This window comes from Buteo buteo, chromosome 12 (genome assembly GCF_964188355.1).
Source record: "Buteo buteo chromosome 12, bButBut1.hap1.1, whole genome shotgun sequence".
Lineage (NCBI taxonomy): Eukaryota > Metazoa > Chordata > Aves > Accipitriformes > Accipitridae > Buteo > Buteo buteo.
In genome coordinates this window covers 27,125,413-27,139,663 of record NC_134182.1, presented here as the reverse complement: position 1 = coordinate 27,139,663, position 14,251 = coordinate 27,125,413, and the positions used below count along the sequence as shown (strand labels likewise).

At 41.4% G+C, this 14,251-nt stretch overlaps 1 pseudogene; it reads right to left on the bottom strand.

Moving 5' to 3' along the window:
- LOC142038101 (protein ELYS-like) overlaps positions 1-14,251 on the bottom strand; it is a 53,999-nt pseudogene that overhangs the window by 18,670 nt on the left and 21,078 nt on the right.

Below are 14,251 nucleotides of genomic sequence, written 5' to 3'. Positions count from 1 at the left end.
ATAAACTTAGATGACTAACTACTGTAGATAAAAATTCTCAAGTATTTGCAAAAAAAATAATCCAGTTAGCCATACAGAACAAAGCGAGTGTTTTAAAAGGAGTAATTCACACTTTTCCAGAGTAACCAAATCTCTGTGTACAAACACCACTTTCTATAAATACATTACTAAATAATAAGCTATTCTCCCAGACAAACAGATATATTAACTTTGTGACAGGCAAAGAACAACCTTCAGCATCAGAAAGAACATGAATTAGGTTGAACAGTCACTTCTGCAGTCTTCTGCCTCAAACCTTGCTGCTATGATCATAGTTTTAATATTTAAAGTACCTAAAACACTGTCTTTGAGAAAGCGCTCCATCGGTCTGCTGGAAGCAACCTAAATGGATGGCTTTGAAAACTCAAGTATCAAGCATGATTAAAGTTGATTTCTTCTTTGTTTTAATCCATTTCCTGTCAAAGTGGCTAAAAGAGAATTTCAGATTATAACTTATTGCTAAAGATGTCGAAGCAGTATGACAAAAGGGCTTCTAATGTTGTAGCACCTGTTATTAGCTAAGCACCGATTTTTTAAAATCATTTTACAGATTACAGCTTTGGACTGTAAGGGATGTCTAACTGAACTGTAACGTACTTACTTCGTAATCATTGTGATCTAGAAGCCAAAAACCTTCAACAAGCTTAACAAGTCCCCAAGGGATAGCAAAGGCAGTTGGGAAGGAGTCGATTGAAGTCTCTGTTTTATTCGGAAAGGAACGCGTGATATCTAGCAGCAAGTAAATTGTCTGACATCAAGTATCTAGTTAAGGCTAATCAATTTGGAAGACCAAACACTTATCACATCACGTTTCGAAAAACACAGTGAAGTCAGGATATACAAGTGGTAGGAAGCAGAAAATACTGCCGTATTAGTCTTGCCATTTTGAGCTATTCTAACTTGAGGACGGTCAGGTCCTAACCACAAAACTGCATTCTGAATAAATAGCCACAAAGAAATACTCTTTGATTTCTGTAAGGCATTCAGAAAGGTTAACTTTAGATACTTAAATACTTCCGTTGTTACAAACTCAGGCTCCCTCTTTAGTCACTGGAGCTACCAGTTGGACATTCAAAACACCTGAACATCCAATGCTTAATTATTAAAGCAAACAAATTCTACCGTTGGTTTTTTCCTCATTTCCAGAGTATATAGAACAATGTAAATTAAGGTGTCCTTACAAGACAACGTAGCACTGAATGATTGACACTGGATTTAAAACAGTATGCGGATCACTCATCGGTAGTGTCATTTTCTCTTTCTGACATCCGTTTTTAGGGACATATTCTAATAAGACAGCTCTGGGGTACAACCGTTTTTAAACCCCTTGCTCTCTAGGCTCCCCTCTCGGGTTAGGCAGCAAACAACAAAAAGTAATTCTGTATATTTCAGCAGCTTAAAAATTAAGTTTCTGCCCGATGACTTTTCTCTTCTCTCCCTTTCTTATTCGGTGTGCCTGCACTTCTAACAGAACAAAAGCAAGCACTGCTATCTGGGCTGGAAGACGGATGAATTGGGCAAAAATCAGGTACCGGTTAGAAATCCTTCTGCTCTCAAGCAGCACGTATTACTGCATCATCCTAGTAAGCAGCCATTTGCTACAGGTACGGGTGCTTTAAAAAATTAAACACTGTGCTAAGTTTTGAGAAAAACCAAGGGAGATTTTTATCTTTAACATTTCTCAGTAAACCTGTTTTCGCATGTCAGAAAAGACTTTGCAACAAAACATTAAAAAAAAAATCATAAAGAATCCACGGTACAAAGAAATAAAACAATGCTCCTGTCCACGCCTTCATTCTAAACTAAATGTTTTCACTTGCACTGTGTTGGAAGCATAAATTCAAAAACATTATTAAAGGCGCAGGTGACAAACATTTAAGAACATTTATGTGCATATGCTGAAGGTGTAGTAAAAATAACGAGAAGGGATACAATTGCATGTTTGTAGCTTTCTTCAATGCCTTCTAGCAAATAGAGATCCAGCAGTGCCTGAAAATGAAAAATCAAAAGTTTTTTAAAAACTCCTGTCTTTCATGAATCATGGGCTTTTGGGTGGGGCTTTGGGGGGTTCGTTGCTGTTTTCAGGGAACGTAACACTCACGTGTAAACTAGCAGGTGGGTATTTCCCAGTTCCTCCTTCATCTCTCCGCCACAACTTCTCAACTTGGTCTCCTAACTGGGAAACCATTCCATCAATCATCAAGCAGTCAGAATCCCATTTTCCTCTGGAACAAAAGGTAGCAAGGATTTGGAGAGTCAAACACTAATTCCAGCCTCTCAGTGTAACAGATCTCCTCCAGTCAAACCAAACAGAAAAAAGCTCCCACGAGGCAAAGAAAGTGACAAACACACAAAGGCATGATTATGACTTGAAACGCACATGAAAGAAACGTCCGAGTCAGGTGAAAGATGTTTGTTAGATCATAGTGAATGATTCGAGGAGTTCCAAACAGACATCCTGGAAAGCTCCCCTACTAAGGGACCTTTTCGTTTTCAGGTTCTCTCTTTTGCTGTCTTACTTGTAGTACAAAGGAAGTGTGAACAAAGTTTTTTATGTGCCAGAAATAACCACTCTCCTACTGTCTAACAGAGGAAACGGAACAGTATCAAAAGACCAGGACTATTCTTTAGCGCAAGTCTAATGCCTCCCGTTGGAGTGTCCCAATACACAGCTGTGAGAAGACAACACCGCGGAAAGTTCAGATTTTGTTCTCAGCAGCTCACTTTTGCTACTGAAAAAAAGTTGTTTTCAGAAAGCTGAGCATACAGGTGAAGCTTAGTGTCATCTTAAGCAGCATTTATGTTTCTGTGCACAGACCATTACAACCATGGATGGGTGAAGCTTTAAAAATTGCTTTCTTCACAAGTCCATCACAATCTTTGGCTGACTGCGACACTACCCTTTAATTTCCCCATAATAAGAAGCAGAAAGAGCACACTGGAGGTTGTATGCTTCTAAGGGACATCTGAGCCGGTATGGAAGTTACTTGAGAAGTAAGCTAAGTAAGATGAACTTTAAAGTCAATAGCTACTACACCGCAGCTTGCACCTTAACTCATCTTGCAGCATCCTGTTCTTGTTTGCGGTGCCATAGCCTAAGCTTCTTTAGCTCTTTATTTAGTTTTCAGCACAATTTCCAAAGAAAAATCTATTATCGTCTAATCCAAGGCATATCACCTATATGCTAGTGAGCTAGCGCAGCAAAGAGAGTTCACGTTCAGCAAGTGACTTTTATCCAACAGCCAGTAGAGTGCTAGGTGTGCCAACTACATCGAACTCTGACTATCTCGTTAAATCACACAAATGTACTTGTGATTTAGGCCAATACAGTTATTACCCTTGCTCGCTAGTCAATAAACGAGATGAGGTTTGGTTTGGGTTTAAAACTGGCTTTCTTCTCTGTCCAAAACACCTGTTCTGTGAACACCGTGCTTTGCTGAACGGGAGATCGCTGACCCTCTCCTGAACACATGACCTTTTTCAGTAGTACCAAATGATACAGATTGGCCGCTGGATTAAGTACGCTACCAAGAAACGATGATGCCAACAAATGGTACTAAGCAGAGGTATACACAAATGTTGTAACACAGGAAAGTAACCTCCGTGTTCAAGAGAACGCATGCATCACTGAAGCGGAGAGGATTGCCGGCAACTGCATTAAGCAGAGCAAATACCAACTGTTGATAGCAAAGCCACTCACTCACTGCCACTTCTGATTTCGCAGTGGAAGTGTTCTCGAGTTCTCCTGTAAGGCTCACCTTGATAAACGCTCAAGTTTCTGTCGATGACCAGTGTAGTAGCTCTGAATCAGAGGGTAATTGTAGAAAGGTCTACCCAAACGCGCATCATCATCTACAGGCAATAAAGTAAAAGCAAGTTAAAGAAGCAATATCACATGTTGAAACTAAAACGTTTGACTAAAAAGACAGAAGATCATACGAGCTAAGCATCAAGAAGCACAGGCAAGCCTCCCACTTTGAAAGAAGCCAATCCTCTTTCTGCCTTTGCTAACGGAGCGGTGAGACACAAGACTCAACTCCTTCTTCTCTCAAGTGCCATTTCAAGTTTACAATTGAGGTAGCATTCAGAACACGTACTGTAAGCAGAAGCTCACTACAGAAAGGACAATTCTCAAAGGGAATGGTTTCTTAAACATGTCATGTGAGCATTTGTGAGACAATGAAGGCTGACAATAGACTTTATAATCCACCCAAATAAAGAAGTATTGCCGAGGTGTATTTTTTCCTCAGGCAATGAATAAAAAGTTCCAAACACGCAGGTAATGCCTTTGCTGTAAAAACAAGCATTCCAGGATTTGTTGTGTAATAGTAATTTGTTTCAAATCCCAAGTCTTGCAAGCTGTGGACACAAGCAACTCCTTCAAGTCAGAGGCTTATTGCTCTTTCTAAGGAACATCCAGGAAAGAAACTGCTTGCATTATTCTACACTAGGTATTTGAAAAAAACAGTAAAATCTCCGTTTCACCAAAAGAACCTTCAGCACTGACAAAACATTTACAAAAACATGGCTAAGCACATGTTCATCGGAATCACTTACTGGATAGTCTCCCTGTTACAAATGTGTTACAGTTCATGCTTACCTAAACCCTCTGGAAGGAGACTGGATCGACAGAACCAGATGACCACTCGTGCATACAAAGAAAGGAGGCCAGTTACCACCTGCTTGTTTGTCAAGTCTGTAAAACCTGAAAAAAAGGCACGAGATGATTCTTGTTATCCAATTCCTTTCATTTTTACAAACCCCCTTTCATCATCCCAAATAGAAAGTATAAAAGTAACGTGGTAGACATCGCGGTCTTTGCATTTCTCACTCTGTGGCACCTTCTTATTTGAAGAAAAAAACCACATTCACCACCAAACCAAAAAAGCAACCCCTACAAAGAACCAGATTCACTAAAGCTTCAAAGAAAAAAAACCTAAAGCCGGAACTATTACATACACTCACGAATAAGACATTTGTTTTTCACGTAGCGGGGGATTTTTACCGTAGCAAAGGGATAGTCTTCTTTTCCCCTCAATATGCCAAGGACAAGTGATAACATAAAAAGCTACAGAAACTCAAGTAACTTACTTCACAAGTTACTCATTTGTGCTTCCTTTGTATTTTCTAGCAATTTGCAATACAACATTCGCATGCAATTATAAATTGCTAGCTAAGAATTAAAAGGAATCATTTGCAGCGCTACCACATCCGGTTGCTGGAATCTCCACCCAGCTGCTTACACAGCTTCTCGCTGAATGTAGCCTCCCCTACCCACTTGCATGAACTCCACAACCAACTGTTTCCCTGAAATCAACGCGTATTAAGTGGTAGTCCCAACTTCTCAGATTTCAGCCCCTTCTCCCAGCTAAATTTGGCTGTCTTCCAATCATCAAAACCAACAGAAGCTCATCTTTCCACACTTACAACTCAAGCATAATTCCAAATCTTAGTAAAACATACCAAAGATTTCATATATACGATTACAAACCTTTTTCAGTAAGCTCTTGTGCTTCTGTTAGAAAACAGGTTAAGACCGTGCTCAGGTTGCTCCAAAGCAACTGGCAGTGCTGAAGAGACTGTAACGTCTGCGGGTCAACAAAGTTGCGAGAGCCATCAAACAGCGGAACACCTTTTCAAGAATAAATATTACATCATTAGCCTTCAGAGCAATTTCAGAGCTTCAAAGTACGCTTAAAGAACCCCGTGCAGTACCATATACCGCCACGTTCCTGAATAAGCTCAATTAGAAAGAACCATTTTGTGTTGGCAGAATGACTACACTAGTACTCACATATTTGGTCAAACTCATCTTTTGCATAGATCACTTTCTTCCATGTCCACTCAAGAACAAACTGTAAATTAGCAGCAGAACTTGGCTGCGCTTTAAAAAAAGAAAACAAAAAAGAAATGAATCGACAATTGCAAACTAGAAAAATATATAACGTAAGAACAACGTAAGAAGTATTACCTTCAGATGCCCAATGTTTAATGCATCCAGTCAGAAGTTCTAAAGAACCTGTCTGGACGGCAGCTGACAATACCGCTTCTAACTGCTCCTCCTAAACATAACCGACAAAATAAACTGAGAATCTTACATGCTTTCAATATCTGAACCAGCAACAGCAAGCGTTTGTTTCTAACTGTACACTCATTCAAACATCACACAGTCCACTCGTACACACGCAGCTAATTCCACATTCCTTTTCTTAACTCTAGCCACAGGCTGCACTGCTTGTTGGTCTGAGAAACACGTTAAACTTTCCCTCTAACATTTCAACTTACTGAAGGCTGATTCTAACCTTTATTTGCATGCCTCTGCAGTATAGTCTCAGTTTACCGAGTTCCAATTAACTATTTCCGGTAACATCCTCTGCTAATACCCGTCACGCATTTTGCACGTAGAAGTTTGCCATCAGGAATGCGTGAAGGGGACAGAGCAAAGACAACGGTGCAACGCTTGCACGGAAACGGGGAAGCTAAGGGCAAGCAGCTTCCTAGACTCTGAAGACATGAAGCAGTTCAGACACCCAAAACTTTACCATTTTCTAAAATGACAGAAAAAGACGTGACACATTTAAATTCTAATAGGTTTAAATTGTAGGCTGCTCAAATACTGTATTATAATGCAGTGGTAATCCTTGAGAAGGATAATGCACAGCTATGCACAGACGTGCGATTATTAAGTAGCAGCTTATTTCAGCTGGTGGTGTGATTACTTCTTTCAGGTGAAATGACCCTTCACAAAATTTTACTTCTTTCTTTTTGTTTTTTTCTTTGTTTGTTTTTTTAATGTGGTTTTTTTTAAACACATTCAAAAGTAGCTTTCCCTTCTAGGCAAAATCATTACATTCAAAGCAATTTCTACACATTAGAATACACATATGATATGTCCATCTTTTTCTGAAAATGGGTTTCAGACAAGGAAACACACCAGATACTACTTACGGTGGCAAACAAAACTCCAAACCCAGCTTCTCGACCCTAATTCTGAAATTTGTCTTACTAACTTTCAAAAGAAATCCCTGCTCAAATGCATAACAAGTCTCTGAATGATATGGCCACAATTCAGCAAAGGTTATTAAAACACGTCTTGGTTGCCCAAGCTATTTCCAAACCGGAGCTGACATCAGAACATCCCATTTGAATGCAAGAGTCTACGCCAGGCTTGCAAAATAAGCAGTCTATGGGCTAGGGCAGCTTGCCAAGAAACTTCTTTTAGCTACCACACTGTGCAGAAGTGTTATTTGCCTTAACGCATTTCCACAAATCTGGTGAACAGTCCAGTAGACAGGAAGATGAGGGCAGCGAGAAGACCGCTCTCCCCTTCCTACTAATGGCTCCACTGTGTGACGACTAGCTAGCTAATCGTTTAGCTTAGATCCTGCCTGCGTGAAGAGGGGCTGTTCATCACAAAGGCTCCGTCTCTCATGAAACTCTTCAGATGAGAGAGAAAGGTTGGTGCACTGCAAGTGGAAAACCTGTGACGAGGCGGGGGGAGTCACTATGGTGGGACAAAGCAGAGAGAAGATAGTGGGTGTCAGGAGATAAAGGCGATTCAGGTGTTGCAGCAACAAGGGGGCAGTCTAAGCAGAGTAAATTGGGCTACGAGGCTACAGAGGTGAAGATCTGCTTTGAGAGGCTGCAGGAAAGCCTACTGATGAAGGGAAGATGAGGGGGAGCGGTGATGAAGTTGTCGGGCAGAGCTGACAAGAGTAATTGTTTACCACAGCCCAATTCCTTGGAAGCAAGCGATCACGTCTAGTGCAGCAAGCTGATGTTTGCAACAGCTCGCATCCGAGTGAGGCACCCCCATAGTCAGCTACTGCACTGAACATAATGCTTTGAGAAACCGATGGGGTGAAGGTTGTTGTGAGGGAAAGATGCTTTATGTTGCGCATGACCAGCACTGCCTGCACGCTTCCTTGTGCGTATCTGTGGCACGGAATTAAGAGATGGGTCTCTCAACGCAGATCTCTTAGTGCTGCCCCCACTCAAACTCGGTAGTTTGGATTGAAGAATACTATAACTTCTGCTAACTCAAGTCAACACCTGCATTTCAGTGCAACTTGCGAATAATAGGAAAATCAGATTATCATGTCTTGTAGCCTCTACAGCCCTCTCAGACGAGATGGATGTATTTCCCCCTTGATTCCCTGATACGCACTCACCTGACTCAAACTGGATGGCTGGACATCAACGCGTCTTGGAGACAGCAAGCCAGCTACAAGACACCTGTTGTAGCTATCGTGAATGGTTTCACTTATAGAAGGACCACATTTCTTTAAAAATTTCAAGGCCTGAAACATTAATCAAAAACTACGGATTAAGACAGCAGTATTATTCAGTCACTAAGGTTCTGAATAATCGCTAAGAGAAATAAAAAAAAATGTTCACTTAAATTGTTAGAAAGCTTGCATCAGTAAGCACTACTACGTAGAGTCTTAAAGACGGCAGCCAAACTAACCGCTACGGTTTATAAAAAATATCCTGTAAAACAAAAGGTCAGCCCTTGCAATGCTTAATTAAGTATTCTCTAGCTTCTCTGTCAATACACAGACCTTTTTTTACCCTGAACACTGACACAAAATGTATTCTATATAAGCTAAAGCTAGCACACAACTTTAAATCACGCTTTGGAAGACCCTTTCTGTGCTTGTTTGTGCAGAAGTTGATTTATGTTGGAAACACTTAGCGAGCTGAAATTTAATTCAGAATTATTTGTCACAAGCTGTGCAGTGGCTTGGAAGTTTTAATTCGGCCAAGTGCGGGAGAAAAAAAAAATAATCGTTTCTTCTCAAACAGTTAAGTAATATTTCATTTTCTCCATTCTGCCCTCCTTTTTCAAGTTAATCAGGCATCAAAACCCTAACTCAAGACTATGGAGGCAGTTCCACTGATGGGTAATGCAGAAGTAACAGCTTTCCCCAACTTCCACAACAGTTTTGTTCCTGCTCCTACAGCAACGTTGTATTCCGCTCTAGACATTCAATCCCTCAGCGTGCTTCAACAGGAGACAGTGGTAGTTCTACAGTCCCAAGAGTGGACCTAAAATGTTACCATTTGCATAAAACTGGCAGGACACCATTGCAATCATGCATGTGGATGGGCAGGATGGGCATAAAATGGTCTCCGACCCTGAAAGCAGTGCAATAGAAAACATAGGAAAGGTTCATCTCTTGCCATTCTCAATAAAGATACAGTAAAAGATCACCTCCTTCTGGAAGCCGGTGCAAGTCATACGAACAACTCCGGAGCTCAGCAAGCACGTACCATCTGCAGAGACAATGAACGTTTGACAGCCTTCCATACTCTCGCACTTAGCTTATGACCACTTTACGTTTTGTAAATAGCAGTATCTGGAAAGCTGTAACTGAGTACCCATTTTCTTCATCAGATCACTTCCAAACTTACTTTTTTGAAAATAATTACTGCGTGTAGCAATTTTATCTCTAGTGCTATCAAGGTGCTCTGCTCTGAGCTTCAGTTCAACGTCATTTCATTTGATGACCATCACCCCTTCACAGGCTACATTACAAAAGCACCACAACCCAAAACTCAGCAGACTGTCAGATATGTGTCACAGTGTTAAACACCTTGTTAGTACAACGTAATCAAGGGTTGGGCTTGTGGGCGTTTGGGGCTTTTTGGTTTCGGATGGGGTTTGAGTGACAAACAATGAACAGGAGAACCAATAAATGGCATTTGACCTCACTTTAAGCTTATCACTATCAAAAGCAGTGAAATACCTACCAAAATTGTAGGAGCTTGGATGAAAAAACTGCTCAGGTGGTGGACGAGAAAGAGGAACTCCCTGACTTAGACTCCGCTCGTGTACCAGAATATCCAAAATGGGGTTTGGAGAAGTCATGCTTATTACAGTATCCAGTGACCACAACGCAAAATAGGGGCAATCATGAAGGAGTTCTTCTGGCCTGAAAGCAAGCAAGTGCATAAGCTAAACACCGACTTCCAAATGATTGATTTGTAGGGATATTGAAAACAACTTAATAAAAATATACCTTAGTGAATCTGGCATTTGAGCACGATACCAGCGATTAATGTCAAATACACCCAAGTAAGCAGATGGTTTTCCCTGACCACATGTATTCACTTGCCAGCTGAAGATTGATACACTGGTGTCAGGCGATATTACTGTAAAAGACAAGACATTGTTTCTTATTTGTAGAAAATAACGCTATAGCTGATATGTTTAAAACACCACTTCCTATTTTGGCTTAATTCTGTTATATCACTCACAAAGCACAACACTCACTGAGAACAACAAAAAAAATTTACGGAATAGCAAACATCTCTGTGACAGGTTTCAGTCATACTGCCCCTTCTTCTGGTATCACTCAGCAGGCACTACTAATTTCCAGATCGGACTCAATTACAGGTTTTAAGAATAGCTCCTTTCCAGCACATTCAGAATGAACGAACACAATTATCACACAAAATAAATACAAAAAACCCAAACCCAACAAACGGGAAATTGGAACAAAGATTTTAACATAAAACATTCACAATGTTATACTCCAGTTCTCTCAATAAGTGGAATGGTTTGTCTTCTCTGGGGAGAACGCATTCTCCAGATGTAAGCAAAGGATGTGGTATATCATTTACCCTAGTAGAGTAAGGAAGAAGGCGACAGTTTGTTTGGCAAAAGGTTTCTCTGTTCTCTGCTGAATTCATCATTACGTTTAGGGATCCTCACACACTTTACTATGTTTCATTGTGAACATCTGTGCCGCTTCCGTTTTGTAGCTGCTGCAAGTGCCTTTGAAGATACCAATTATTTTCATAATTCAGAAGACAGCTTCTCTGCTAGCCTCAACCCACATCCAACAGCAGCTCATGTGTGCCTAGAACTTAACTCAAACAGATTCTGAATGAAAGCTAATTAGAAACCATCCGAGAAATTACAGGTATTTCTCCATGCCTCATGCTTCATAAAAAGGAGACAGAAAGGGGGTTTGTTGTTCTTATTTTGGTTTGGGGTTTTTTTTTCGGGTGTGGTGGAGTGGTGGTGTGTGTTTGTTTTTAACAAGCTTTTAGGAGGCACTCTCCTCAGAAACGTGACACAAGTGGAGAAAATCCAAAGGTGTTTTTGTTTGATTTTGACACACTGTTGATAGAGGATGGCATCACAAAAGAGATGCAAGTTGCCGCTTCAGGACTAAGTCAAAGATGATAAACAGAAGTAGCCTAGAAAGATCATGCAAGTGTCTTCTTTGCAAACATCATACATCAGTAAAGGCCAGTCAGAAGAGAGGGAAGGTGAATAATGCAGTCAAAACAAAGGGCCATGGAAGTTATCACTGCAGCAGGCTCAAAAATAGGGTCAGAACATAAGTGAATTTGTAAACCCAGAGAGGGACATTTAATTACTGCAAGATAATGAAAGACTTTGTAAGAGTTTTAACTGTGTATATGGACAAGGAAAGCTATTGCTTTAAGAACTTGCAGGTGTAGGAACCTATTAGATTTAGAGAGGAAGAAATGGACAGGCAGATCACAGAATCGTAGAGTTGCTTAGGTTGGAAAAGACCTTTATGTTCATTGAGCCCAACCCTAAAGCCAACTGCCAAGTCCACCACCAAACCACGTCCCTAAGCGCCACATCTCCCTGTCTTTTAAATACCTCCAGGGATGGCGACTCAACCCCGGGCAGCCTGTTCCAATGCTTTGTAACACAGTCAGTGAAGAAATTTTTCCTAATACCCAACCTGAACCTCCCCAGGCGCAACTTGAGGCCATTTCCTGTCGTCCTATCACTTGCTACCTGGGAGAAGAGACCAACACTACACCCCGCTACAGCCTCCTTTCAGGTACTTGGGGGGAGTGGTAAGGTCTCCCCTCAGCCTCCTTTTCTCCAGGCTAAACAACCCCAGTTCCCTCAGCCACCCCCGTAAGACTTGTTCTCCAGACCCTTCACCAGCTCTGTTGCCCTTCTTTGGATGCGCTCCAGCACCTCAATGTCTTTCTTGTAGCGAGGGGCCCAAAGCCAGGCAGCTTTCCAGCCACTCTTTCCCAAGCCTGTAGTGTTGCATGGGGTTCTTGTGACCCAAGAGCAGGACCTGGCATTTAGCCTTGATGAACTTCATACAGTTGGCCTTGGCCCATTGAGCCAGCCTGTCCAGATCCCTCCACAGAGCCTCTGTAGACCCTCAAGCAGATCAACACTCCCACCCAACTTGGTGTCATCTGCAAACTTACTGAGGGTGCACTCAATCCCCTCGTCCGGATCATTGACAGAGATATTAAACAGAACTGGCCCCAATACCGAGCCCTGGGGAACACCACTTGTGACCGGCCACCAGCTGGATGCAGATGCAGACATAGGTTGGAACAGGGAAAGAAAAATTCAGGTAACACTCCTAAGCAATGGGGAGCATCATCTTACTGTTCAAAGACGACAGCTGGAGGAATAGAACGACTGACAAGCTTCATGCAGGTGACCCCACCATACATCGCTATAGCATGTCAGCAAGCATAAAACACAACTTATTTTTTCCTTTAAAGAAGTCCCATATAACTTAAGCACCCATTTATTTTTTTTAAATAAGCCCAACAAGCTAGTCTGTAAAGGTATTCAAGACTCACAGACTGGGGTACAGAACAGCATTCATTGCTTAGATTCCAAAACTACTTATTTTAGAATAACCAAACAGGGACATTAGAACAAACCTGCATTAACGCTATCCTCTCCATCGACACGTTTGGGAAGTTTTTCTACAGTCTGACAGCTAAGTAATTTAATATCGCTGGCCTGCCCGCTCAAGGGAAAGACTCCACCTGTGAGACCTAAGCTGTATCTTTCGACACAGTATTCCAGACCCTGGGGAAAAAATAAAAGGAGAGAGAAAAGGTCATTTTGAGATAAAAACATACATTATAGCTAAATGTGAAAGAATGTATATATGTATAATATAATATGCATATTGTACCGTATATTTCCCATGAGCTTATTTCTGATGGCAAATAGAAACTACATCTGACATGCAAGAGAATGAAGCATCAAATAGTAACGGGCTTTGCACATTTTCAGAATTTAGCATTTCCCTCGCTAAAATTTGCTCTGCAGTATGCACAGTTCATTCTACTTTATCAAGTAACTTTGGAAATAACAGACATGTGCAGAGTAGACAGGAAAATCTAAACCATCTCTTTGAAAAACTAGCGCGAAGCCTAAGCAAAGAATCCCATTTTTATTACAGAAGGAATAATCACCAAACACAGTTTATAATAAAAGATGTCCTGAACAGGTCCACCGTGCCAAAAGACCCTTTTGTCAGATAAAGTACTACAACTCCATCAACCTCTTAGAGATGAATTTTAACCGCTAGAAATTTCAACTTTTATTCATCTGTGAAGAGCCAGTCCCCCCGCAAAGTTAGGGCTGAGGGGAAGGGAAAAAAGATATCAAACAATTCCTGCCGAAGACAACTTCTGAAGCAAAACAGCGTATTTTAAATTCTCCACTGGGGCAAGCAAATCTAAGTTAAGGAACTCCACTGCGTGGAAGATGTTAAATAATGACTTTATTGACCCGTAAAATCTGAAGACAGTTTTCAAATGAGATGCACTCGTCAGACTCTGATGTGGACGTGGGGGCTGCATACTCTATCCACCTGCAAGCATCATGCAGGACAAATGTCAAGGTGCGCTCCATGACCATGGCCGGATGCACTAGATTTCAAGCTTTCTTTCAAGCTTCTGTGAACTCTCTTCAACGAACAAGGGTCAACAGTAGATTCCTCCTCCTTTCCTCCAATTTGGCCTGGCAATTGGGAACAACTCTTCAATTTTCTGCCACGGAAGACGGACAAGAAACTTGACTCAGCCAGTCACGCAGGCAGACAGTCATGTAGTACTGACCAATCTGTGGCTACAGGGAAGTATTCCGACACTCCAAGTGTCCTCTGTAGAACACAGATCCTGTACTAATGCTTCTTCTGGGTTTGTTTCCGGGGGGTGGGAGTTGTTGGGGGGTTTTTTTGGCAGGAGGTGTTAGCAAGTCTTGGTATGAAGCTACATGTGTAAGTGGCTCATCTGGAAGCTAGCTGAAGAACCTGACTTTTCCCCCCAGAGGTCCAGCTGTTTTGTTCTCTCTTCAACTACCTTGTGAGATTGGTTCCTGTTTCAACCTTGCACAACGCTCATCACAGGAACGCAGGAACAGCAGGGGAGTAAAATATCTCAAAGGCAG